Below are 26462 nucleotides of genomic sequence, written 5' to 3'. Positions count from 1 at the left end.
AAACCTGCAAAATTACTTTTACCCCTGTTTGCAACATGCTTTTTTTCTCAATACTTAACTTGCTTGGAATGATGAGTCCTAAATTTAGCAGAGATTGCTAACTGGAATTTAGAATTACTGCTCTGTATGCGGTTGGAACAAACTAGGTCAATCTTGCAGATTAAAAAAAGAGAGACGACTATGGGAAGTAACAGCAACTACTTCCTGTTAGTACTTCAATGCTGTCATGTACAATAAGTGAAATGAAAAGTAGTAGTAGAATAATTTACAGCTTCATATTAATAATAAATGAATGAAATGGTTAGATATAACAATTTCTCTCTCTCTCTCTCTCTCTCTCTCTCTCTCTCTCTCACACACACACACACACACACACACACACAAACTCCAAATTCCAAGTATAGTTTTCTTCTGCCTTGGATACTTTTCTCATATAGAAATACTCATATAGAAATGCTCATATAGAAAATGCTAATGCTAAAGCTATCCATCGCCATAAATGAAATCTAAAAGGATGTTGTGGTTAGAGAATGTAGATGCTATTTTAACAAATGGCAGCCTTGCATCTCTTCCCAGACATTTTGAACTGCAGCTCAGATCATACCTGACCGTGGGCTATGCCAGCTGGTGCTAATGGGATTTCTCATCCCAAATATATGAGAGCACGAGCTTGGGGAAGGCTGACACAGAGTGTACATGGGCTTTGCACGCTTCTTAATAATCTTTGGATAGAGGAACAATTCAGACACAAAGCAGTCCCACACATTTTCCTTGAGTGTGTCACCATTGGGTTTTACATTCTGCTGGTGGTACATATATGGAGGTGCTTTGTGTGTGAACCAGAACACCCATCTGGATAGTGTATACGTAGTCACTCTATTTTGTATATCCAAATTACCACGTCTTTTCTACACATCCATGTGTAGCATTAAAAAAATTAAAAAATATGGTTTGTTAGGCCACTGCCTATGTACTGCTGCATATGACAATTAATCTTCTTTGACATCTGCAAATTTTAATTCAAGGACAGGGAACCCAGGTGCTGTTGGACTCAAGGGGCAAGTTTGGCTACAACTGGATGCCATTTTGAATCAAGATGGCAGACTGACTCTTTCAAAATTCCACTGAAATAACCATTGATTTAAAACACTGAGTTTTTGTTTCCTAGAAGTCCCAAGTAACGCAACAACCAGGTACAAGGTTGCTAGCTGTTAATAAAGTGATACTCCAAATCATTTTGAACCATTCTAAGAGTGCTGCATTTGCGATACTGGCAAGATCTTTGACACTGAATAAAAGCCAAAATTCTAAAAGTTCTATATCTGGTTCCTTGCTTCTTCTTCCTAAACTGGTGATTCATTATACTTAAATTGCTACATTGCTGGTGAATTCAGTTATGGCCATGAGACTACAAGTAACAGGCATGCCCACTGAATGGGTACACAAAATACCTATTTCTTCATTAGCCCCTACTGCAAAGAACAGGGCTGAACCCAAGCCCCCAAGATCCTACCAAATATGATTTAGATGAGATTCATTCAACGTGCAAACACAGCATCCTTTCATCTATAAGCCATCCAGAACTCAAAATAAAAATGCTACAGTTGAATTTTAAATGTGTATTAGGATGCTACCTCTCTTGCTACAGACTTGCATGTTACATTTTTGGGATTTTCAATGTGCACGGTAGATTGCATATGCTAAAATGTTGATCTGAAATTCCAGAAGGTAAAAGAGATTGGATAAAGTTTAATCTGTTAAACTAAGACATCAGATGCACTGAATTAATTAGATCAGGTTAGCACTGATGATGTGCATCAGACTGAACAGACACATTTAAAAAGAAAGAGGGCATAAAAGTAGGTTTGTTGGATTCCTCCCTATAAATCAACAAATGCAATGGATGGGGAAAGCAAGATGCCTGTGTTTTACGGCAGGTTTTACTAAAAGAAGGAATAAGGAGAGGAAGCATTTGACACTGCTCTGGTCTGGTGCTCACTTCAGCTCTTCAATAAACACACAAGACGTAAACGGCTATACGTTTGAATAAATAAAGTATACTATTCATTGTATTAAATTGTAGATTTCAACAGAAGTAGCTCATAAAGTTCACTTCAGCTCTTCTGCTGTGGGACCCTGTACTGGTGAATGAATGAACATTATCATCATCTGTTGGGTGTATACAAAACTGAGTAGTGGTCTTATTTCAGTTCTTAGTCAACAGGTGCCCACACAGCACAAAAAAATCCAAAGCCATACTAATTAGTTGTTGTTGTTTAGTCATTTAGTCGTGTCCGACTCTTCGTGACCCCATGGACCAGAGCACGCCAGGCACTCCTGTCTTCCACTGCCTCCCGCAGTTTGGTCAGGCTCATGTTTGTAGCTTCGAGAACACTGTCCAACCATCTCATCCTCTGTCGTCCCCTTCTCCTTGTGCCCTCAATCTTTCCCAACATCAGGGTCTTTTCCAGGGAGTCTTCTCTTCTCATGAGGTGGCCAAAGTATTGGAGCCTCAACTTCACGATCTGTCCTTCCAGTGAGCACTCAGGGCTGATTTCCTTCAGAATGAATAGGTTTGATCTTCTTGCAGTCCATGGGACACTCAAGAGTCTCCTCCAGCACCATAATTCAAAAGCATCAATTCTTCGGCAATCTGCCTTCTTTGTGGTCCAGCTCTCACTTCCATACATCACTACTGGGAAAACCATGGCTAATTAGTAACCTTACTATTGTAAGAAAAAAAGAGCCCAAGTTTTGAACTGGGATTAATTAATAAACTCTCCTTTTTATCTTCTACATTGATAATGTGCAGTGTTCATTAGGACACTGATATGGCCATAGGAACTGCCGAGTAATGAAATTAGCTAACAAGGTAGGGCCAACATTTGAAGTCCCTAGCTAGAATTTCCAGAATTACTAAAAAATAGAGATAACCGTTTACGATACTGCATAAGAACAGTAGCAAGCCAGCAATGCTATCTTGCATACAGCAATGCTAAATGTAGTTAAAATGATCAGCACCTGACATTGCCCAGAAACTGAGAAAGGTCTGAAAATTTAAAGCAAATTTATCGGATGGCTCTGGTACTCCTCTCTTGATGCATTCCAATTCAAGTGATAGCTTAACTGGCTCAAGAGGACATGATAACCTGCTTTCAGACAAGTCTTTAAACATATGTCAACAGAGATCAGAGCTGCAAAGCAAAAAGCATGTGTGGGAGTGGATCACAGTAATGTTTAGCTTAAGAGCCCCTCACAGTGTGGTCTATCCTTCCAGTGTACAGCCCTAATCTGCAGATGCCAATGAGAATTTGCCAAGAAACTTCAAAAGAGTTGGCATTTCAGGCACAGGCAGACAGCATGACCTGCTGCAACACCCGACTTTTCGGTCAGTGTGTGTGTGTGTGTGTGTGTGTGTGTGTGTGTTCACTTCCCTCTCTAAACTTGTTACAGGACACACAGATCCTTGATGCAGAAATATACAGTAATAATTTCAGTTTTTCACCAATTCTTCTTTTTTATTTTGTTGTTGCAATAATGACAATGCCTCTGTGAATGTACAGAGCATTTTCCCCTCAGCCCTCTTATTTTATTCTTATTCATAGAGTGTTATGACTTTGCCTGTGGCTTTATGGAATACAAACGAAAAGGGAGGTCTCTGCCCTGGGGTGTTTACAATCCAGAATTTGATACAGTAGAGGCAAGAGAGACAAGGGAGCAGCCATATTAGGGTTGTGGGAGAAATTCAAATCAGTTTGCATTTAAAGACAAATCTAACTAATTTCGTTCCAAAAATGAAAGCTCCTTTCAGATTGATTATGCATAACCCCAAACTGTAGAATTGATGACACAGATTGGCAGTGGCCCTCCCAGTCCTACTTAGAGATGTCCCAGATTGATACTGGGACCTTTTGCGTGCAAGGCAGATGATCTACCACAGGCCTATGGCCATTCACACATGCTCAATGGCGTTAGTGGGTATATACCACGATCACAATCACCACTTCCTTTATCATTCATCTGTGCAGGGAGGAAAAGTGGTGGACGACCTAATCAAGAGGACGGTTTTCCAATGCATATTAAGTGTCAGATTTGAAGTCAGGCATAGGTTAGCAATGAAACAATAAATCACCCGAGGCCGGTGAAGGAAGGAAACCACAGCTGTGGCCTAGTAGTCTCAGCTATTCTTTCCGGGAGGTCTTGCCCCAATAAAGAAGTTGTTGTGGGCAACAAGATCTAGCTGGTAAAATGTGGTCTTGACTATGCTACCACTCAGTGGATTTGTAACTGGCTGACTGACCAAACCCAAAGGGTGCTCATCAATGGTTCCTCTTCATCCTGGAGAAGAGTGACTAGTGAGGTGCCACAGGGTTCTGTCTTGGGCCCGGTCTTATTCAACATCTTTATCAACAACTTGGATGATGGACTCAAGGGCATCCTGATCAAATTTGCAGATGACACCAAACTTGGAGGGGTGGCAAATACCCCAGAGGACAGGATCACACTTCAAAGAGACCTTGACAGATTAGAGAACTGGGCCAAAACAAACAAGATGAACTTTAACAAGGTGAAATGTAAAGTATTGCACTTGGGCAAAAAAATTGAGAGGCACAAATACAAGATGGGTGACACCTGGCTTGAGAGCAGTACATGTGGAAAGGATCTAGGAGTCTTGGTTGACCACAAACTTGACATGAGCCAACAGTGTGACGCGGCAGCTAAAAAAGCCAATGCAATTCTGGGCTGCATCAATAGGAGTATAGCATCTAGATCAAGGGAAGTAATAGTGCCACTGTATTCTGCTCTGGTCAGACCTCACCTGAAGTACTGTGTCCAGTTCTGGGCACCACAATTCAAGGAGGACACTGACAAACTGGAACGTGTCCAGAGGAGGGCAACCAAAATGGTCAAAGGCCTGGAAACGATGCCTTATGAGGAACGGCTAAGGGAGCTGGGCATGTTTAGCCTGGAGAAGAGGAGGTTAAGGGGTGATATGATAGCCATGTTCAAATATATAAAATGATGTCATATAGAGGAGGGAGAAAGGTTGTTTTCTGCTGCTCCAGAGAAGCGGACACGGAGCAATGGATCCAAACTACAAGAAAGAAGATTCCACCTAAACATTAGGAAGAACTTCCTGACAGTAAGAGCTGTTCGACAGTGGAATTTGCTGCCAAGGCGTGTGGTGGAGTCTCCTTCTTTGGAGGTCTTTAAGCAGAGGCTTGACAACCATATGTCAGGAGTGCTCTGATGGTGTTTCCTGCGTGGCAGGGGGTTGGACTCGATGGCCCTTGTGGTCTCTTCCAACTCTATGATTCTATGAAAGCAGCAGGTTGAGGGAAAGCATGAATAATCCAGACTGAGAAAAACCTACAAACAGGTTAGTGTGTACTCAGTCTTGTAATGCAATTGCATTCATGTCAATTCAGAAGTAAAACCTACTGGTTTTCAGTTGGCGTTAGTCCTGAACAGGTGTGTACAGGATCATAGTTTTACTGACTTATTTGTTATCACTGAAATTGATCACAGTCTCAGACATTCAAATAAAGTAAAGTTTAAACAATCTTTTTGGCAATCTGAGTTGAGGAGCTCAGTGTACCATCTAGTTTCTTTTCCCAACCAGTTGTAGAAAAATGAAATTAAGACCAGGCAGCCACTTTTTAAAAATTTGAGGCTGGAAAAGAACATGTACAAAACATAAAAGGCACACACTGGAGCATTTAGTGACAATGAAAAATATGGAAAATACTGCTTTTGAATTGGAGAGCCCTTTTCAAAACTGATTTACCAAGTCGCTTAAAGAGTATAAAGCTGGCAATCTGAGCTGCAAAATGATGATGACTGCTCTAATTACAGAAATAAAATAAAATTGCATGCCACGGTTTGTGTATTTTTTGAACTCATTTAGGCATCTTATAATACGTGAGTCTGACATACTTGCAAATACATAAAACTCACTTATGGGAAGGATATTGCACCATTCTCTGTTGTTACTTTCATCACATTTCCCCCCTTAATCCTGCCCTTTGATATTTTTTTTAATCTGCTGAACACTAATTATTTAACCTTACCTCCTACCAACTTTCTTGCTTTATTTGGGGGTTTCTTAAGGGCTATAATGAGCTGTCCCTACACAAACAGGCCAAATTAGTGGATAATTACTGCTGGGCCTGTGAATGCTCTCACTCCCCTTTCCTTACAGTTTCACAACATTACCAGAATGGTCTGTCACCTCCCTACCAATTAGGCACAATTACTACTTTATAACATTAGTGGTGGCGGGCTTATTATGTTGGAGGATATGTTAAAGTATGGAGGAGGTATAAAGGTTGGGTGACTGGGCAGTGAATTGAGGCCAGAGGAGGTCATTTTGGCACTGGGAACTTGTACGCTATATTCATTGTGCTATTATCCAGGATCACAGCTGCACCAACCTCGGCTGTGGTGAGCGACAAGCGAGTGAGAGCTCTTGAACATCAGCATTTCATTCTTAAGTAAGCAAAGCTGCTCTCAGATCTGCAGAGTTTAGCTTATTCAGGTGGCAGGGTTTGCACTTCACATGGATTATTGTTCTTTAAAGATGTCTTTGACAGACAGAGAAGGGGCCAATTTATCAAGGTGACATATATCAAGAATGTCACAGAGAAAGGGAGGGAAGAATGGCCTGAAAGAGCAACACAACATTCCCTTCCAATCTATATACAAATGGGAGTTCAAGGCAAAATAAATCAGAGTAATGCTCTGAAGGTCTTTAAACCCGCCTTTGCTCTTTGTCCAATTAACATCTGCTCACTTTATCAAGGCAGAACGGGTAGGGAAAGGCTCTCAGACCTGTACAGTCCGTTAGCTTTTAAATGGGGAAAGGATATTTCTAAAATCTTTAAGGCTGAGAGGAGATAGCACACCACTAGGCTACAGTTAGAAGTTTCCTCAAACAGAAGGCCTGCAGTGCCTAAGCCGCAAATTCTTCTGTTATCTGCTTGAAGAAATTCCATTTCACTCGTTCTCTAGTAGTGCTCCCCATCCCAGAGCCAAAGTTTCCCATGGCAACATTTCCATATTCTGACAAACACTGTATTGAGAGTGTTGGGCAAAAGAGAGATAGGGAAATTCAATTTGTATATAAGACCCATCATCACATTGGAATTTAGAATGGTTCGTATCTTCCTAACACCGAGTGATACTTGTGCCCACAGGTTATAGGGCACTTTATCTTTTCAAAACAGGTCCTGTGGTTATTCCATGTTCTGCTTTTGCAACAGCTCGAGGTGATTTTGCACACCTGTGTACAGAAGGGGAAGTATTTGTAAATAACTAAAAAATATTGAGAGTTGCCCATTTCCTCCATCTTTAAACCGAGTACAGTGACAAAAGCAACTCAATGCAATGTAGCTGCCTTTCCAAGCATGCTGTTGGACTATGGACTGCAACTCCCATCATCCCTGACCACTGACTGAGCATGCTGGGGCTGATGGGAGCTAGGAGTGCAAAACATCTGAAAGTCTCCAGGTTGGGGAAGGCTGAAATTTAGCCTCAGAAATACACACAAACACTCACTGGATTAAAACCCTGATCACATATTCACAGTGCAATCCTATATAGGTTGCTCAGAGGCAAGCCACACTGGATTCAATGGGACTTCCACTAACAGCATCTTAAAAAGCAGAGACATCACCTTGCCGACAAAGTCTGTATAGTTAAAGCTATGGTTTTCCCAGTAGTGATGTATGGAAGTGAGAGCTGGACCATAAAGAAGGCTGATCGCCGAAGAATTGGTGCTTTTGAATTATGGTGCTGGAGGAGACTCTTGAGAGTCCCATGGACTGCAAGAAGATCAAACCTATTCATTCTGAAGGAAATCAGCCCTGAGTGCTCACTGGAAGGACAGATCCTGAAGCTGAGGCTCCAATACTTTGGCCACCTCATGAGAAGAGAAGACTCCCTGGAAAAGACCCTGATGTTGGGAAAGATTGAGGGCACAAGGAGAAAGGGACAACAGAGGATGAGATGGTTGGATAGCGTTCTCGAAGCTACGAACATGAGTTTGACCAAACTGTGGGAGGCAGTGGAAGACAGGAGTGCCTGGTGTGCTCTGGTCCATGGGGTCACGAAGAGTCGGACATGACTAAACAACAACACTTCCACTAAGTGGATATAGGGATTCAACCTCACTGAACATTTGGGGGCAAGGCTGCATGCAATGTCTCCCCTCTTGACCTCCACAAATTCAACTGAAGTCTGGAAGAGAGACACACGGGTCAGATCCTGCTTTACCAGGGATCCTAACTGACAGAGCATTACCTGCATACAATGGTACACATGCCTGCTCTATGCAGACATTCAGTTGAACAGGTGGAGGTGAAGGGTGAATGCACATTTTCTGAATGCGTGATTTTCATATGAATACTGCTTGAATGCAAAGTGGTCCTCTAAGTGCCCATATTGCTGCAAACCACAGAACCATTGATGACACACAAAGAAATCTGTGCATGGAAAGGTCTGTAGCTGAATGGATATTATTGAATCATGAAGAAAGATTTATTTCCGATCCAATGCGTGTTGGAATATCCGTTCTTGAGGAGCACGTTTTGATAGCAGTTCTCATCAAGTGCATAGGGGTTTGTGCATTTGATGAGAATTACTATTCAAAATGTGCCCCTGAAGAAGGATTATTCCAAAATGCACCAGCCCTGGAATAAATCTCTCTACCAACACCTGGAGTATCTTCCTCTCCTTTTTCCTGTCAGTGGTGCCTTCCCAGATTTGTGGTCATTTTTCCTGTTTAATCATGTGCCACTTACACTAGTTTAGGGAAATGATAATTGTTTTTCTTATGGAAGGTGGAGCATGTGTGGTTGTATTAAATTTCAGGTGGACAGATGACGCATTGTCTTGCGACTGCCTGGAATAGGGCTTTTAGCATGGCTGCACCTGCCATATGGAACACTCTTCCCTCTGAGATAAATAAGGCATGGACCAAATAGCTTATGTTTTTGGCATATGCTAAAGTTGTTGCCCACACATTCTACTGCATCTTACTGATCCCTATGACATTTGAACTATATTTCAGGTTCTTGTGATGATAATCAAAGCCCTGAACAACTTGGGTCCAAGATAGCCTAAGGGCTGCCTGAGTTCCTACACCTGAGCTTTTTGGGGGGAGAGGAGCAAAGTTGTTGAGCTTTTTGGGCCAACCTGAGAGCCAGTGTGGTGTAGTGGTTAAGAGCGGTAGTCACGTAATCTGGGTAACCGGGTTCGCTTCTCCGCTCCTCCACATGCAGCTGCTGGGTGACCTTGGGCCAGTCACACTTCTGTGAAGTCTCTCAGCCCCACTCACCTCACAGAGTGTTTGTTGTGGGGGAGGAAGGGAAAGGAGAATGTTGGCCGCTTTGAGACTCCTGAAGGGGAGTGAAAGGTGGGATATCAAATCCAAACTCTTCTTCTTCTTCTTCAAATCACTCTTTTAAAAACCCATTTTTGAGCTATTTTAATGGAAAAATGGCACTGCTTTCATAGGCTGCCATACATTCGAGTTTTACCAGACATTTTCCTGATTTCTGCCCAGACACTGCTGATGACTAAAGTTTGGAAGGTTGGCATTTCAAATCCCCACAACGGGATGAGCTCTCGTTGCTCTGCCCCAGCTCCTGCCAACCTAGCAATTTGAAAGCATATCAGTGCAAGTAGATAAATAGATACCACTGTGGCGGTAAGGTAAATGGCATTTTCATGCACTCTGGCTTCCATCACGGTGTTCTGTTGCACCAGAAGCGGTTTAGTCATGCTGACCACATGATCCGGAAAGCTGTCTGTGGACAAACTCCAGCTCCCTCGGCCTGAAAGTAAAAAGAGTGCTAAATCCCATAGTCGCCTTTGACTGGACTTAACCATCCAGGGGTCTTTTACCTTACCTTTATCTTTAATTTAATCCTTATGACTAGGAATAAATAAATAAATTGGAGCATAGCTGTCACCTTTTCCCTTTTCTTGCGAGGAATCCTATTCGGAATAAGGGAATTTCCCTTTAAAAGGGGGAGGGGAGTTGACAGCTATGAATTGGAGCCTCTTTCCACTTACTCACTCAAGCCATCTTAGGTGCCAGAAACAAATAGTGCAGTAGGCAACTGTGGGTGCTGTTGTAGCAGAAGACAGGCATCACTGGTGGTGCTCTACTCTTATGGGTTCAACATCCAATGCCAGAGCACAAAAGCACAATACCGTAAGTTGTGATACTAAATCAGGGGAGCAGAATTCTGGTCAATTCTAAGAGGCTCAAGCGGTACAGCAAGAGACAGGGAATAAAGGTGTATGCTTGGTTCAGATCAGCATTTGACTCAATAGTCAAGTGAAATTTAGTTTTCAGGAATACAGTATTGTAAGACATTTATTTTTTGCTTCATGTCTTCAGTGCACTGAAGTCAGAGATAGCAAAAAATAACTTAAGTCATTTTGTTGAAGTTAGACCCAAAGGAACTGTGTGATTATCCACTTTAAATTAAACCTGAGATCCTTTCCTGCAGCTTTTTTTTAAAGAAGAAATTTGACAGGTTTCCTTACTCCATCCACAGACACAAGGGATAAGCACACACTCCCTACTCAAAAATAAAAATATGTAAAGTCCTCCTCACACAGGCATTCAGCTTCACATTAGGAGCTGGCAATTGCTCTAATGCAAATGCACGAGCTGTAATAAGCTTCCACTTCCCAAGATGTATTCGTATAATACAACTTTTATCGGGCTGAATAAACCTGCTTTACATTTCAGGCATCACAATTACAAACATCACTTTTTAAATGAAATATTATAGAGATCACTCCTTACTAAGAAAAACAATTCAAACAGGGAGTGCTCAGTGTTGCTTTAAGCATCCATATCTTATGGCTGTGCAAGACCCTCCCTGCTTTGCCTCAGGGTCCTTTCTGGCACTTCAGATTTGGCCTCTGTTAAGTTGGGATAATTTCAGAAGGGCCTCACCTCAGATCCTGAGTATGAACTTTCTGGCTTCTTCACATACGTGCATGAAACCTGCACCTACATAGGTTTTGTTTTTTGAAAGAATGGGTTTCCCCTCCCCAAACAGCCATAACATTTTTTTTTTTTGTAAAATGGCAATAAAACAAAAACAAAACACCCTAGCCCCTCACCAACAGAAGTTGGTGGCCATCCTGAATTTTGGAAGTAGCAGAAGCAAGCCTGATGTTAACAAACACAATCCCTTAATTTCTTTAAGGCAACTAAAATAGCTGATATTTTTGGATGTGCCTCCATCACAATACAAACTAATTTCCCTGTTCAAGTAACTTCAGCACATGGCTGTCACATGAAAGATGGAGCAAGCTCATGTTTTCCTGCTCTGGAGGCCCAAACCAATGGCTTCAAGTTACACAAAAGGAGATTCAGACTAAACATCAGGAAGAACTTTCTGATGGTAAGAGCTGTTCAAATGTGGGGTGGCCTCCCTTGGAATGTGGTGGACTGTCCTTCCTTGGAGGTTTTTAAGCAGAGGCTGACTGGCAATCTGTCATGCATGCTTTCATTGAGATTCCTGAAAGGGATTTGGACTAGATAGCTCTCAAAGTTCCTTCCAACTCTACAATTCTACGTTTCTATGATTCTATGAATAGTTATAGGAGACCACACTTCTTCCATTCAACCCAACCAAGCGGGATCGACACTTTCCCAGTGTTTAACTTGAGCACTCAAAAAACCCTCAAATAATTTTTTGAATGTTGGATCTGAACGCTCTGCAGTGCTCCTGTAGGGACCGTTTGAGCAGAATCAAGGTGGCTATGCTGGGATGGAGCTGATGGGAGTTGAACAACATCTGACAGCCACCACGTTGGCTACCCTTGTTCTAGAAAACTGTGAGTAAATAAAATACATGTGGCTCAAAGGGTCATTTTAGATTCTCACCACCCTTCTGGTGCCACCATTGCCATGATTCAGAAGAGGATGAAAGAAGGAGGAGATAATTTTGCCCTTGAGGTTGGCTGGCTGCATTTATGTTTTGTCCAGAGCTGAAAAATTGGATAGTAAGAGAAAATGAATAATGGTGTGGGGATGGGGTGGAAATGAAGAGAAATTTGTTCCCCCCCCTTAAAAAAACACTATCTGAGGAATCAATCACTTCCACATTGTTTCTTAATCTTTTACTTATGGTTCACATCTTTTACAATATGGTTCACAGGGGGAAAAGGAAGGGAAAAACCTTTTGTATTAAAAATGTCTTCCATGGGCCGCCCTATTGTTTGCTGATAAGCCAGCCAAGTCAAAGATTTAATTCCATTGTCAAGACTGTTATTCTGCTGATAGAACCAGGAATGCCCTTCCATACAAAACCCCTTTAATAACTTTTCCTGAAGGCATATGGCACCAGCCCTGTTCTAGAAGTACACAAAGTACCATTTATCAAATATGCCATGAGTTTCAGAAGGAGTCCCACATTACGATCACATTAGAAAAATAGGTTAGGAACGTTTTTCTCCCTTTTCAGATCAGTCTTTCTGATCCAGTGTTTCTGTTTACTGTTCAGCTTTGGTACTTTCCTCTGATATAATTAGATACAAAGCCCTTTGGGGGTCAAAGACCTTGTCTTTTTGTTCATGACATTCTGCACAACATGCTGAACACCGATGGGGCCTATTAATAAGAATAAATGATATGATGTGATTGGAGTCACTGGTTGCTATTTAGGCATTCAAGTGGTACAACTTCTCATCACAGAATCATAAAATTGAAGAGTTGGAAGGGATCCCGAGGGCCATCTAGTCCAACCCTCTGTGATGCAGGAATCTCAACTAAAGCATCTGTGACAGATGGCCATCCAACCTCTGCTTAAAAATCTACTGGGCAGGAGAGTCCACACCCTACCAAGAGAGTCCATTCCACTGTTGATCAGCTCTTACTGACAGAAAGTTCTTCCTGGTGTTTAGACAGAATCTCATTTTTTGTAATCTGAATCCATTGGTTTGGGCTCTACTTTCTGTAGTTCCATCTGCCATGTGACAAGCTGTAGGCAATTCAAGGTGGCTATCCTATCTCCGTTCTCTCTTCTCTTTTCCAGACTAAACATACCCAACTGCCTCAACTGTAGCTTATGGGTTGGTTGGTTGGTTGGTTGGTTAGTTGGTTGGTTTATTACAATTATATTCCACCGTTCCTCCAAGGAGCTCAAGATCCTCTATCCTTCCCATTTCGTCCTCATCAGAAGACATCACCAAAGGTTTATCTAGTCCACCATTCACGGTCAGATGGGAGGCCTCTCATAGTACTCTCCCTACTTTCAGTTCTGAACAACTGGTACCCAGAGACATATTGGCTTCAACAGTGGAGACAGAACATAAACTTTATGGCTAGTAACAACTGGTAGCCCTCTCCTCCATGAATTTGTCTAATCCTCTTTTAAAGCCATCCAAGTTGCTGACAATCACAACTTCTCCTGGAAGTGAATTCCATAGCTGAACTATGTGCTATGCAAGGAACTATTTTCTTTTGTCTGCAGCTGGCAGCTTCCCCTCCTTGTGTTGGCTTCCCACACAATTTAGAAGTCTGATTATGCGGATGTCAGGTCCAGCTCTGTCCGGGCCTACTACTTGGGGTTCCTGTGGAGGAGGAGCAGGACCCACAGAAGATTTCTGCCCTGCCAATGACTTTGAGAATCCATTGGATCCAGGCATCCTAGGCCCTGGACCAGAAGCCTCAATACCAATTGCCTGGGTTCCTGGCTGGCTCTCAAAGTCCTTCATGTTACCCCCAGGGCCACTGGAACAGATGACACGGTAAGCCAGGTAGGAGCTTCAGGGCTGCCAGCAAAGTGCTACTTGGGAGGCAGGGGGAGATTGAAGAGGCACCTGCCTGGATCCAACACCTGCCTACCAGCTAGAAAGGGCTGGGGAGCTAGGAGCCTCCAGCTCCTACATAAGCTCTTGGTCTGAGCTGCTTAACTGCTGAAACTCAAAGCAAAGCAATGCCTCACTGAACCAGATAAATAGACAGCAGGCATCCAAAGCTTAGAGAGCTTAAAAACATAGGAAGCTGCCTTATTCCAAGTCAAGCCATCAACCTATCAAGCTTATTATTGTCTACACTGACTGGCAGCGACTGTCCCAAGATTTCAGGCAGAGCTCTTTCCAAGACGCCCACGTCTGAATCAGGGACCTTCTGCATGCAGCTTATACTACTGAGCAACACACCTTCCCAAACACAGCTTTGGCAGGCTCTTCCTGCAGGCATTCAACCTGCAATGCTTGGAGGGCACTGATGATGGACAGGTTGAATGGGGTTTTTGTGTTCATCATTTACTCCAAAACTCATTTTCTCCCAGAAGTTCATAAATATTTTTCCATTTGTGATTTAAGTCAATACATTATTTTTTAAAAAAATATAATTGTACAAGCTCTACTTTAGTTATTACACACCTTAAAACCCTTCCTTGGAATTTAGGTTTAGCATTAAGGTGGCTGGAATGTGGCTTAAAATGTTCCCTCTTCCACATCATTATTCATTGTTACAGTTTTTTTCAGGTCTGCTTTAAATTCTGCCCCATCGCTGCTCCATTTCCAACAATCCCTTCTAAGTAGAGCCACTTATCCAATAATAATCAAATCCAAGACAAATGCACCAACCTAGAATGTTCAAGAGGGTGTAAATTTAGGCAAAACAAACTTGGCTATATTTAGAAAAAACAGATGGGTACCCCATTGTATGCAACATATGATGCCGTAGCAAACAATTCTCAGATAATGCCAGCAACATGGTGATTTCATTGTACGAAATGAACTCCATATTTACTTATCATTGTGTGTCTTGCTTAATTCAATATCACCAAAAAAGAAGAAGAAAACAGAAAAACCCTCAGTTGATGCCTTGCTAGATCTGGCATTCAACACTTCCTTGCAATCATGAATTTACTAAAGCACATATGTTTTCACACATATCTCCAGCAGCAGAGCCAACCCTTTTAGTAATTACTGGACATTTTTATCACTGGTTGTGCTGGGCAATGAAAAATGCACTTTGGAAGTCTTTCACATACACAGAACATTATCAGCAATTTTTTGACTGTGCCCTTCGTACTTCTTTCTGATCCCAGCTTCCCAAAAGGATATTTACAACCCTCTGCTGCTGTAGTCTGGGCCTCACACTCTTAGGGACAAACTAAACTCAATATCTTTCTATAGCTGTTGTGTTTAAAATGGAGACAGAAGGCAGGAGGACTTGACTCTGCATAAGACCTAGATGGGGGAGTGAGAGGGATTAAACCCTTCATTTGCATCAGGATCAGGGCTGAAGTGGGGCACACCCAGGACAGCAAAGCACAACCCATTTAGGTACATGGAACATCCAGATAATAAATGCACTATACAGTGGTACCTCGGGTTACATACACTTCAGGTTACAGACTCCACTAACCCAGAAATAGCACCTCGGGTTAAGAACTTTGCTTCAGGATGAGAACAGAAATCATGCTCCGGCGGTGTGGTGGCAGCAGGAGGCCCCATTAGCTAAAGTGGTGCTTCAGGTTAAGAACAGTTTCAGGTTAAGAACGGACCTCCAGATCGAATTAAGTACTTAACCTGAGGTACCACTGTATAGTGAAGTGTGCTAGCATTTAACGATAGGCAAATCTGCTTTTGGAATGCAAAAGAAATACCTTACAGCATTAGGAAACTGGAAACCACTGTAGTTTCAGTAAACATTATTTAGAATTACTAAAAATAAAGATAGGAGGAGGAGGAACAAGTGCTTTTCTTTCCCTGTGGGATATCTGAGAACTTCACAATACTAAAGGTATACCCACCCAATGCAACTCATATGAAGATACAATTCAGCATTTTTAAGGTAATGCAGGACAGCCCACCCATGAGTCAAAATGAGACGACCACCTCAGGTGACAGGATCCACAGGGACACCAGGTCCAGCCTCCAAGGAATGCATTGGCCACTGCCACTGCCACTGCCATGTGCTCTTGGAGGTTGAATCTCCATCTTCCTCAACAGCCCCCCAATGTCGCCTCCATAAGAGATGTTGCTGGTCTCTTCCCACCCCTAGGGAGGAAATGGTGGAAGTTGACCTCTGATGGGTCTCCTGGGCTCTGCACCCAGCAGGACTGATTCAGAGTGAGCCCCTTTCCCCTTTCAATTTCCACTTCAACCATTGTTGTTGTTGTTTAGTCGTTTAGTCATGCCCGACTCTTCGTGACCCCATGGACCAGAGCATGCCAGGCACTTCTGTCTTCCACTGCCTCCCGCAGTTTGGTCAGACTCATGTTTGTGGCTTCGAGAACACTGTCCAACCATCTCGTCCTCTGTCGTCCCCTTCTCCTTGTGCCTTCAATCTTTCCCAACATCAGGGTCTTTTCCAGGGAGTCTTCTCTTCTCATGAGGTGGCGAAAGTATTGGAGCCTCAGCTTCACGATCTGTCATTCCAGTGATCACTCAGGGCTGATTTCCTTAAGAATGGATGTGTTTGATCTTCTTGCAGTCCATGGGACTCTCAAGAGTCTCCTCCAGCACCATAATTCAAAAGCATCAATTCTTCGGCGATCAGCCTTCTTTATGGTCCAGCTCTCACTTCCATACATCACTACTGGGAAAACCATGACTTTAAATTCAACCATTAGGTAAGGTTAATTTGATCTTCCTCTTGTTCCTGATGTAGATTTTCACTCTCCTCTTCCTCCCTGGCCAGTGGGCGAGGTGTGTGTGAAGAAGTCATTTTGTGGTGGTTCACCTGAGGTGCCAAAATGTCTTGGGCCAGCCCTGAGGTAATGCATATTTGTGGAAATAAATATTCTAGGCCTTTGGTATTAATCCAGAGTGAAATGAAACCAGTGATGGAATTTAACTCAAAAAAGTAGGCTTTGTTTCCTAAAGATGATGAGACTCCACAGTCAATCTTTCAGAATCGAGACTAGTACAGTGAACAGGCTGGGAAACCGTCACCTAGACCTATATTGTGACAAAGCTTCCTTGAAGCCCCATAAAACTTTTCTTCAGTGCATAGAACTGCTGATTAATTCAACTAGATGATCCAAACTGCTTTTGAGGGGGATCATGGTGACTGTGCCATAGACTGCATTAGCATGGAGTTGTAGATACGTAAAAGTGAGTCTTGTGATCACAATGCAATAAGACGTGCTGCTGCAAGCATGTGAATCTCCACTGAGAAACTATTGTCATGTCTGTGGGGACAGAATTTATATTATGTTTTCTATGCAAATGCTGTACATCTGCATGGAAGATGCAACACTTGCACACAGATTTTGAATCTGTGTATCAGCTCTGATAAATTTGTTTTGAAATCAAAGGATTATAAACTGGATTCTTTGTCATCTCCCTTCTGTCTGGTTACTTTAATAATAGAGACCATTAGCACTGATGAGGTGTTGCTGTTATGTAATTAGCTGGAAGTGGAATTAAAATGGAAGTTCCACAAAATGCTTAATGCGTTAGCTAGTTCCCCCCTCCCCTTTCTTTCTCTAACAAGGAATTAAAAAGCATCAACCGCATCTGAAAATATTTCCTTTAGGGGAACAGTTTTTATTTTGACATTTAGGGTAGTGACAGATTCATTCATAGTTTTAATTTGATCATACTGTTCACCCCTACAATTAGCCTCTGACTTGAAATTCTCAATTGTCAGTGATGTAAGCTCACTCCTTGAACTTTCTGAGAAGTTCATTCGTTCATAAAAGCAACAAGTGCTGGTATCAAATTATAGGCTAGGCTATAGTTAAGAAGGCTGAACAGCTAAATAACTGGAAAAACAAAAACTGTGCAGATCATATGATCAGTTTTTCATGATCTGCAAATGTTTGTTTCTGATCACATAATTAGGCATGTAGGCACTCAGACCAAGGAGCCAATGAAATTTCCAATATGTTCAAAGAATGACTTCAGTTGTCAATGATGCAAAGAGACAGCTGATGCCATAGACTATGGCTGCAAACACACATTTTACTAAAGATTCAATGGAGCTTGAGTACTAGCTTTTTCTATACACAATCTAGATTTATTGCATTTTTTTTGGGGGGGGGAAGGTTCTTGAGAAACTGATTTCATTCTGAAAATAAAATCTCATTACAGATGCATTCTGCAACACCCTGTGGCGTGTCCATTTGAATACAGATGACAACAGAAGCTCCCAGCAATGGCGGAGGCCAGTGTATCTGCATGCACCCAATGGTGTTGTGGGTGGGCATGTACTAAGGACTCAGCTACATGAGTAAAGAAAAAGCGTTGTAAATACATTATAACACTGTGACACCACATGGTGCTGTGGAGTTCCATCTTTCGGCAACGTGATTTCTCATTATGAGGTTTACAACGCTTTTTCCTGAAACGTTTTTTTTATGTGTCTAGATCCAGCCTAAGATCGCAATCAACACTTCCTTGTTCATTCACCATAGGCACGTGCACGGAGGAAAATACATGGATAACCTATTCAAGTGGAAGTTTTTCAAATGCATATCACGTGACCTTATAGTGGGCAGGATCTAGAATCAATCTAGATTGAAAGCACCATGTTGAAGATGACCGTGAATGTTTCTGGACTGAGAAAAAGGGCATACAAATGGGTTAGTTTCCGATCCAGCTACAACACGTTTAGCATCCATTTTGATTTAACTTTGGGAGCTTCTGGCTGCCAGATGGTGCTGTGGGGCAAATGTTATCACTGGCAGGAGCACTGCCTCTGTGTCACGGTACCAATTCATGCCTAAGACCTATTTTGCTCCTAGTTTTTTTGCTCTCATATCATAAACTCACAAAGAACACTTTCCCCAAGAGTATTCTTTCTGCAGAGAGCTGAACATATGCCTTAAGAACAGCTTCTTTCCCATCAATCCTGATGTTGATGGGCCATCACACACTAACGTCCAAACATGAGATATGCGTTCGGCTTTTTTTTATATAAAAAAATATAAGCCCTCTGAATTTCTCATTGAAAGTCAGCCCATCATTTGAAAGTGAAGAAAACATCTTGATTTAACATCTGAGCAGGGATTTTTTTATTAAAAAAATTCATTCTTTCATTCGTTCTTTTTAATCTGTAAACAATTGGACCATATGTACTGTGACGGAAACATGAAGGCTTGTGACAGAATACTATTTAAGGAACCTAGTGCTTAATTGCGTCTCTTGATTAGCTGAAAAGGAATCTACATGCCCAGTTCCGAAGCTCTGATGAAAATATATAGAGTTGTTAAAAAATGGTTCTTCAGTGGAAAATTCAGGTAGGAGCAAAATGTGTATGTGTGCGTGCGTGCTGCAGTGTTCAGTCTAGTAGTTGGTTAAATACATTGATTTAAAACATTTTAATTAATTAAAAAGGAAGCTCTGACTAATCAGTCGGCAGAGTTTTTATTAGTTATAATACAAGCAGTTATGAAAATTGCAGATGCAATTGTAAGCACTCTATTAATAGACATGCCTTTGTATGTTAAAGAGAGACAGAAAGCTTTTTTTACCATGGTACCTGCTGTAACACATGCATTTCTCCAGGGCAACAAAGTAGGCTTTTTTTTTGCTTTAGAACTATTGTTATTCTCCAATGCAAATTTATGCAGATTTATATCAATTGGTTTATCTATTCATTAAAACTCATTGGTTTAAGTGACTAATGCTGCAATCCTCTACACCAGGAATGGGGGTTTTCTTTCCTTTTGGCAGTGTTTTGTACCTACAAGTTCCAGATCATCAGATTATTTATCTATTTAATTAATTAATTAATTAATTTCTATACCGCTCTATACCTGAAGGTCTCAGGGCGGTTCACATAAAATATCGAATACATAAAATCAAAACAAAACCAACAACCCAATAAAAGAAAAACCCCCAAAGAGCCAGCATTTTTTTTTTAAAAAAAGGGTATAGGATATAGATCAAGTCAGGCAAAGGCTGATGTCATTGTGATGTCAAGTGACTGCCAGGGCTTTGCACTGAAAATGCTGCTAAAATCGATAAAAACTTTGTTTCAGCAGTACCTTGCAAGATACTTCAAAGTCCAGACTTAAGGACTTCAACACACAGCCAAACTGAGCAGGACTTAACTTCGCAGACCATCAATCCTGCTCATCGAATCATAGAACTGTAGTGTAGAAAGGAACTCCAAGCTTCATCTAGTCCAACCCCCTGCAGTGAAGGAATCACAGTTAAAGAATCTCTGACCGATGGCCATCCAACCTCTGTTTAAAAACTCCAGTGAAGGAGAGTCCATCACCTTCCAAGGGAATCTGTTCCACTGTTGAATAGCTCTTCCTGGCGGAAAGTTCTTCTGAATGTTTGTCAAAACCTCATTTCTTGTCATTTGGATCTATTGATTTAGGTCTTCCCCTCTAAAGCAGTAGGAAACATCTGGTTCCACCATCCATCTGACAGCCCTTCAGATGTGGGACTGCCCTTGTATCTGGACCAGAAGCTGCAACTGATGCAGGATGCGGTGGCCAGAGTGCTCACAGGAGCAGGTTAGTGGCAGCATGTTACTCCTTTGCTGAGAAAACTGCACTGGTTGCTGATTTGCTGTTGGAACAGATTCAAGGTCATTGAGTTGACTCAACAAAGCCCTATACAACTTGAGTCCAAACTACACTGAAGACTGCCTTATTCCTTCTACTCCACAGTGATCCCTGAGATCTTCTATTGGGGTATTTTTGGTGCCCCACCCACGCTGCACAGTTTTGATTGGCTTCTTCCAGGGACTGAGCTTTCTTTATGGCAGGCTCTGCTATGTGAAACTCGTTGTTAACTCATTGTTAATAGAAATCTGCCAGGAGTCACCCCTGCTCTCTTTTGTTGTTGTTTAGTTGTTTAGTCGTGTCTGACTCTTCGTGACCCCATGGACCAGAGCACGCAAGGCACTCCTGTCTTCCACTGCCTCCTGCAGTTTGGTCAAACTCATGCTGGTAGCTTCGAGAACACTATCCAACCATCTCGTCCTCTGTCGTCCCCTTCTCCTTCTGCCCTCCATCTTTACCAACATCAGGGTCTTTTCCAGGGAGTCTTCTCTTCTCATGAGGTGGCCAAAGTATTGGAGCCTCAGCTTCACAATCTGTCCTTCCAGTGAGCACTCAGGGCTGATTTCCTTAAGAATGGAGAAGATTGATCTTCTTGCAGTCCATAGGATTCTCAAGAGTCTCCTCCAACTCCTCCTCCATAATTTAAAAGCATCAATTCTTCAGCAATCAGCCTTCTTTATGGTCCATCTCTCACTTCCATACATCACTACTGGGAAAACCATAGCTTTAACTATATGGACCTTTGTTGGCAAGGTGATGTCTCTGCTTTTTAAGATGCTGTCTAGGTTTGTCATTGCTTTTCTCCCAAGAAGCACGCATCTTTTAATTTCATGAGTGCTCTTTTAGATGTCTTCTAAAAACTGTATAGTTCAGACATGCCTTAGGAATTAGATTTTTTTTTTACCAACCAGCTTTTATTGACATCTAACTGCTGCTTTTATCAATGTTATTACTGTTGATTTGCATTTTTATGTTGTACATTGCCTTACTATATTTCCTATGGAAGTGTGGTTTGTAAATATTTATGAATAAATGTGTGACCCAAGTTGTTGTAGTGTGGCATACATGGGAGTGCATTTTAGCTTAACCTATGGCACTTGGTCCATAAACAGAATGAACTTCAGGCTTCTTAAGTCCCAGAGCTTAAAGTGCAACTTCTTTTTTTACTAAACTAGGTTTTAGATTATAAATGTGGTCAAACAGATGAAAGGTAGGCATCCAGAATTAGCAAGAAATGTGGCGATAGGTAGATGATAGATAGATAGATAGATAGATAGATAGATGATAGATAGATAGATAGATAGATAGATAGATAGATAGATAGATAGATAGATATAGATATAGATATAGATACACACACACACACAGTGCTTTTTTCTAAAAAAATGTTTAGGGGTACTCTCTTTTTGACTCAAAGAAAATCACCATGGGGGGGAATTAATACAGTAAATGGACAAAAGTACGAAAATTCACAAAATGTGAATGTGAATGTGTGTGTGTGTGTTTCGTGTATTATTGGGTCTCTAGAAACAGTAAAGATCACCTATCTTAATAATAATAATAATAATAATAATAATAATAATAATAATAATAATAAATTGATGGTATTTGTTGTACTTGATTCTACTAAAGGAAACCTGTTCCTAGATGAAATGTGTGCACACTTCCCCACAACTTCCATGGGATATCTCTGACAGCAAGGGGCAGTACACTTTGGACCCATCAACAGAGAACGGTGAAGGGGTCTGCCTTTTGCTTCTCCTGAACCTGAATTCCTTGCTTGAAGACCAAGTTCACATTTTTCTCTTTGTTGAATAAATCTTACAATTCCATTATTTAATACTGTCAATGCTTTCACACACTCAGTACAAAGCCTGGCCCCAAACATCCACTGCTGAGCCATCACTAAAGCCAAAATATAGATTGACCTGGTTCACATGGAATGCTAAACCAAACCATGACTTAATATGCACATGGAAGCCTGGTGGTTCTGGGGAAGAGATCATGGCTGCTGCACTCCTTCTCTGGTCCACATGCTTCTGTGCTACCCAAGACTAAGCCATGGGTTGGCTTCACAGGTGGACTTGCTCTTGGTGTGCTACTCATTGTTTGTATCAAAGGGACAAATCATGAACCCAGATTCAGCAGACCTGTTAGCCAAATCATGGCTTAAGCCCTGAGCAACACAGTTTAATCCCAGGTAAGATGGCAGCAGCTGGAGTGCTATTTCCACAGTCTTCGGTCCAGGAACCCATACACTTGTGCACACAATACAAACCATGGTTTGCATTCATGTTATGTGCAAACTTTGCCCCTGTCTCATCGCCAACTATTTAGCATACAGTTGTTGTTCTTCAAAATGGTGATAGATTTGTGCAATTGTCCCAAATTCTCAGTTGTCCTCGTTCATTCCCCATGCTTCCACTTATGTGCCAATACCACCCAACACAGCTACTCTAGCGTATATGCCGAAAGGCATATAATATCCAGTATCTGAAGACGTTGTTAGCTGATAACTCAAGCAAACTGAATTCTTGTCATTCGGGGATGGGGAAATACAAAATTGTGAAAGACTTCGGTACATTATTACACAATATCTATTTAGAGTTCCACTTACATAACATATGAGTCGATATACAAATAAGCATGTGCCTGCCTTAAGGATAAAGACATTTTCGTGCATGACTAAAATATGAAGACTGATAAATAATTTTAATATTTCTGAACTTACTGTTTGGAGTGCCATACAGAAATGCGAAAATAAAATGCATTTATCTCTTTGTCTCTTCCACTTTCTTGCAATTAATCTGTTAGATACGGGTGAAAACAGTACAGTATTCACATTATTATTTCCATTTAACAAAACTGTAACTTATCTCTCTAATATACAACCTTTTACCAACGCAAGGAAAAATAACCATCTTTGATGCACGAACATTAGCATTCTTAATTGATCACTGCTGAGCAAACACCACTTTTGGAAATAGCTTTTTAAAAACAACAATATTTTTAACAACATGTTAATGGCATCGGTATCAGTTCTTGTGAGCTTCTGAAAGGAGAGAGATCATTATTTTTCTCACCTCTAGATTTGCAGTCCCCAACCCCCACTGATAAGTTAATTTTGAACATCGAATCTTAACTCTGAAATTAGCTACATGTTTAGCCTCAACTGATTGACAGTACTCATTAACATGAATGTAAAGCTTTAATATTTAAAATCTGCATTTTATTAATATTTCATACGGGGTCATAGGTAATGTCCATGTGTGAGAGATAGAAATGGAAGGAGGAGATAGCAGAGGAATCCAATTCAATTACTTCTCCCCCTAATTGCAAATGACTTCAAAGATTGAGGTACTCTCCCTCCTCCATGACCTTAGTGCGTATGCTAGACTTCATTAGGAAACACTTTTTTTGTACCTGTCAGTAATCTCATTCTAATGTGGGTGGTCAGGTTGGGAACAGGATCATTGCAGAATTCACTGAGGTTGGGAATTGCCTCGGAGGCAAGGTCCGGGTGACATGGCTCAAGTTGGTGGCAAGGTCAAATCTTAGTGCTGGACTGAGAAAAGAAGGTAAAGTATTATTTGTCATTTTTGTAGAATGTGTTCATGGCACAATATGAATAATCTATACAGTGGTACCTCGGGTTACATACACTTCAGGTTACATACGCTTCAGGTTACAGACTCTGCCATTTCAGAAATAGTACCTTGGGTTAAGAACTTTGCTTCAGGATGAGAACAGAAATCAAGCTCCAGCAGCACGGCAGCAGCAGGAGGCCCCATTAGCTAAAGTGGTGCTTCAGGTTAAGAACAGTTTCAGGTTAAGAACGGACCTCTGGAATGAATTAAGTTCTTAACCCGAGGTACCACTGTAATCCCTAAAATCTTGCATGGAAACTCAATATCACCCTCTGAGCCAAGGTGGAAAAGAGATTTTTTTGAGGAAAAGGGAAGGAGATAGGGGTGCTGTTGTCCTTTTGAGGGTGTCCAAAGGATTCCCATCCCACTGCTGGAACAAGCTGCATTGGTAAATCAAGGTATCTAGAGGCTGGCTCCATCTGCACTATACATTTAAAGCAGTATCATACTACTTTAAACACTTATGACTTCCCCCAAGAATCCTGGGAGCCATAGTTTGTTAAGGGTGCCAAGAGTTGTTAGGAGACTTCTATTTCCCTCACAGAGCTACACTTCTCAGAGCGGTTTAAGCAGGGCCGGATTTAGGTTTGATGAGGCCCTAAGCTACTGAAGGTAATGGGGCCCTTTATATGTCCAGCTGTCCTTTGTCAACAACAAATTGTCACCATTTTTTTGTGTCGAATATATGCTACAGGGTAATTTATGGACCTAACAGGTATCTAAAGCCATTTGCCGCTGTTGCTGTATGTAGGTTTTATTTTATTTGTTTTTCATTTTACATTTTGGAAATGTACATCCAGTTTCTTTTCCTTAAATTTTTTTGGGGGCTCCCAAGAGAGTGGGGCCCTAAGCTATAACTTGTTTAGCTTATATGTAAATCCGGCACTGGGTTTCACCAACAATCCCTTTTCTGGGAATTTAAGCTCTGCGAAGGGAATGGGACCTCCTAAGAACTCTCAACACCCTTAACAAACTACACCTCTCAACATTTTGGATCTTGTACTCTCAGTTTACTGATATACTTCTCACATTACTACCCTTTTAATACAATCTATTCTCTAGTTAAGTACTCTCTATATATTTGAAATGGCTGCCTAGTAAGAGAACACCCTTGGGAAATGGAGTAAAGGCTCTCCTTGGACCTAGTCAATAACATGAGTACTTTCCCTCTCTTGTTAGCAGCTTCTCTCCTGAGATTCCCTTTTAAAATGCATCTTGGGAATAGCAGAGACAAGTGACCTCAGTAACATGGGGCATCAGAGCACACATGGATCAGGAGTTAAATACTCTAGGTCCAAAGTTATTATTATTATTTTGCTCTACTTAGTATTCCATACCCAGATTTTGCATAGGAACATCAGTGAGGCATAAATGTTTCTAAGGCTGGATCTAGACACATCAAAGAAGTGTTTCAGTTAAACGTGTTGTAAATCTAAACAGGGAAATCCAGTATGGAAAAATGGGAGTCCACAGCACCATCTGGTGGCACAGTGTTCTGTCACATATAGAACACATATAAATTGTTTTTTCTTTACCAATCTAGCTGAGTCCTCAGTACACTGATTGACACAACAGCTTGGACAGAACAATCAGTAAAATTCAGCTAAAGGACAATTGAGATTGGTATCTAGTGTTTAAGCTTTCTATACACTGGTAACTTGGTTCCTGAACAGCTTAGTTGTCGAACAAATCGGTTCTAGAACGCTGCAAACTGGTTTGCGGGTGTTTTTTGGTAGCCAAATGTCATTGGAATGGAAGCTTCTGCAGCCAATCGGAAGCTGCGCCTTGGTTTTCAAACGGTTTCGGGAGTTGGACAAACTCCCAGAACAGATTAAATTCATAAACCACTGTACATCCCAACATTTTTGGGTCGGGTTCATCCCTCCCCCATTGATTTTTTCCCTCAGCTTCTAGTAGCTGAGAATTGCATACCATTATTTGAAATATTTTACTCCGTGGACAAGCTATACATTTTGCTTCAGCCTATAAGATATAACCCCAAACATTGCAGGCATAGTAAATATGTATGTTTTAGAACAGGAAGAAACAGAAAATGAATGCCAGCCAGAACATTTACAATATGCACTGTTTAAAGAAAAAAAAATGTGTTTGATCTTTGGCAAGTTCCCTGACTTTGAACTGACACTAGACAAATGATTATGGAGACAAGATTTGTGAAAAGCTTACTCCTCCACTTGTGGACTCCTGCATTCAGCTTTACTGCCAACATTCCTGACCGTGTAGGAACTTTGTCCCCCTCACGTGCAACTAAGGTCAATTATTTTTGGTATATTAAAAA

The 26462-nt window shown here is 41.4% G+C and overlaps 2 long non-coding RNA genes across 6 annotated transcripts in view; one reads left to right on the top strand and one right to left on the bottom strand.

Annotated features, from left to right (window-relative positions):
- LOC309514356 overlaps positions 1–26462 on the bottom strand; it is a 509382-nt gene that overhangs the window by 85208 nt on the left and 397712 nt on the right. For all 5 annotated transcript variants that reach the window (XR_014211943.1, XR_014211944.1, XR_014211945.1 and 2 more), the window contains 2 exons: positions 23940–24081; positions 23248–23323 (listed from right to left, as the gene is read on the bottom strand). This is a non-coding gene — a long non-coding RNA (uncharacterized lncRNA). The remainder of the gene's footprint in view (positions 1–23247; positions 23324–23939; positions 24082–26462) is intronic.
- On the top strand, positions 19163–23208 carry LOC309514770. Its single transcript, XR_014212187.1, has 3 exons — positions 19163–19235; positions 20327–20465; positions 22149–23208. It is a non-coding gene; the product is annotated as an uncharacterized lncRNA (long non-coding RNA).

Source organism: Podarcis vaucheri, assembly GCF_965113315.1.
Source record: "Podarcis vaucheri genome assembly, chromosome: 11".
NCBI lineage: Eukaryota > Metazoa > Chordata > Lepidosauria > Squamata > Lacertidae > Podarcis > Podarcis vaucheri.
The sequence above is the reverse complement of the archived record's forward strand: the minus strand, read 5'-3'. Positions and strand labels throughout refer to the sequence as shown.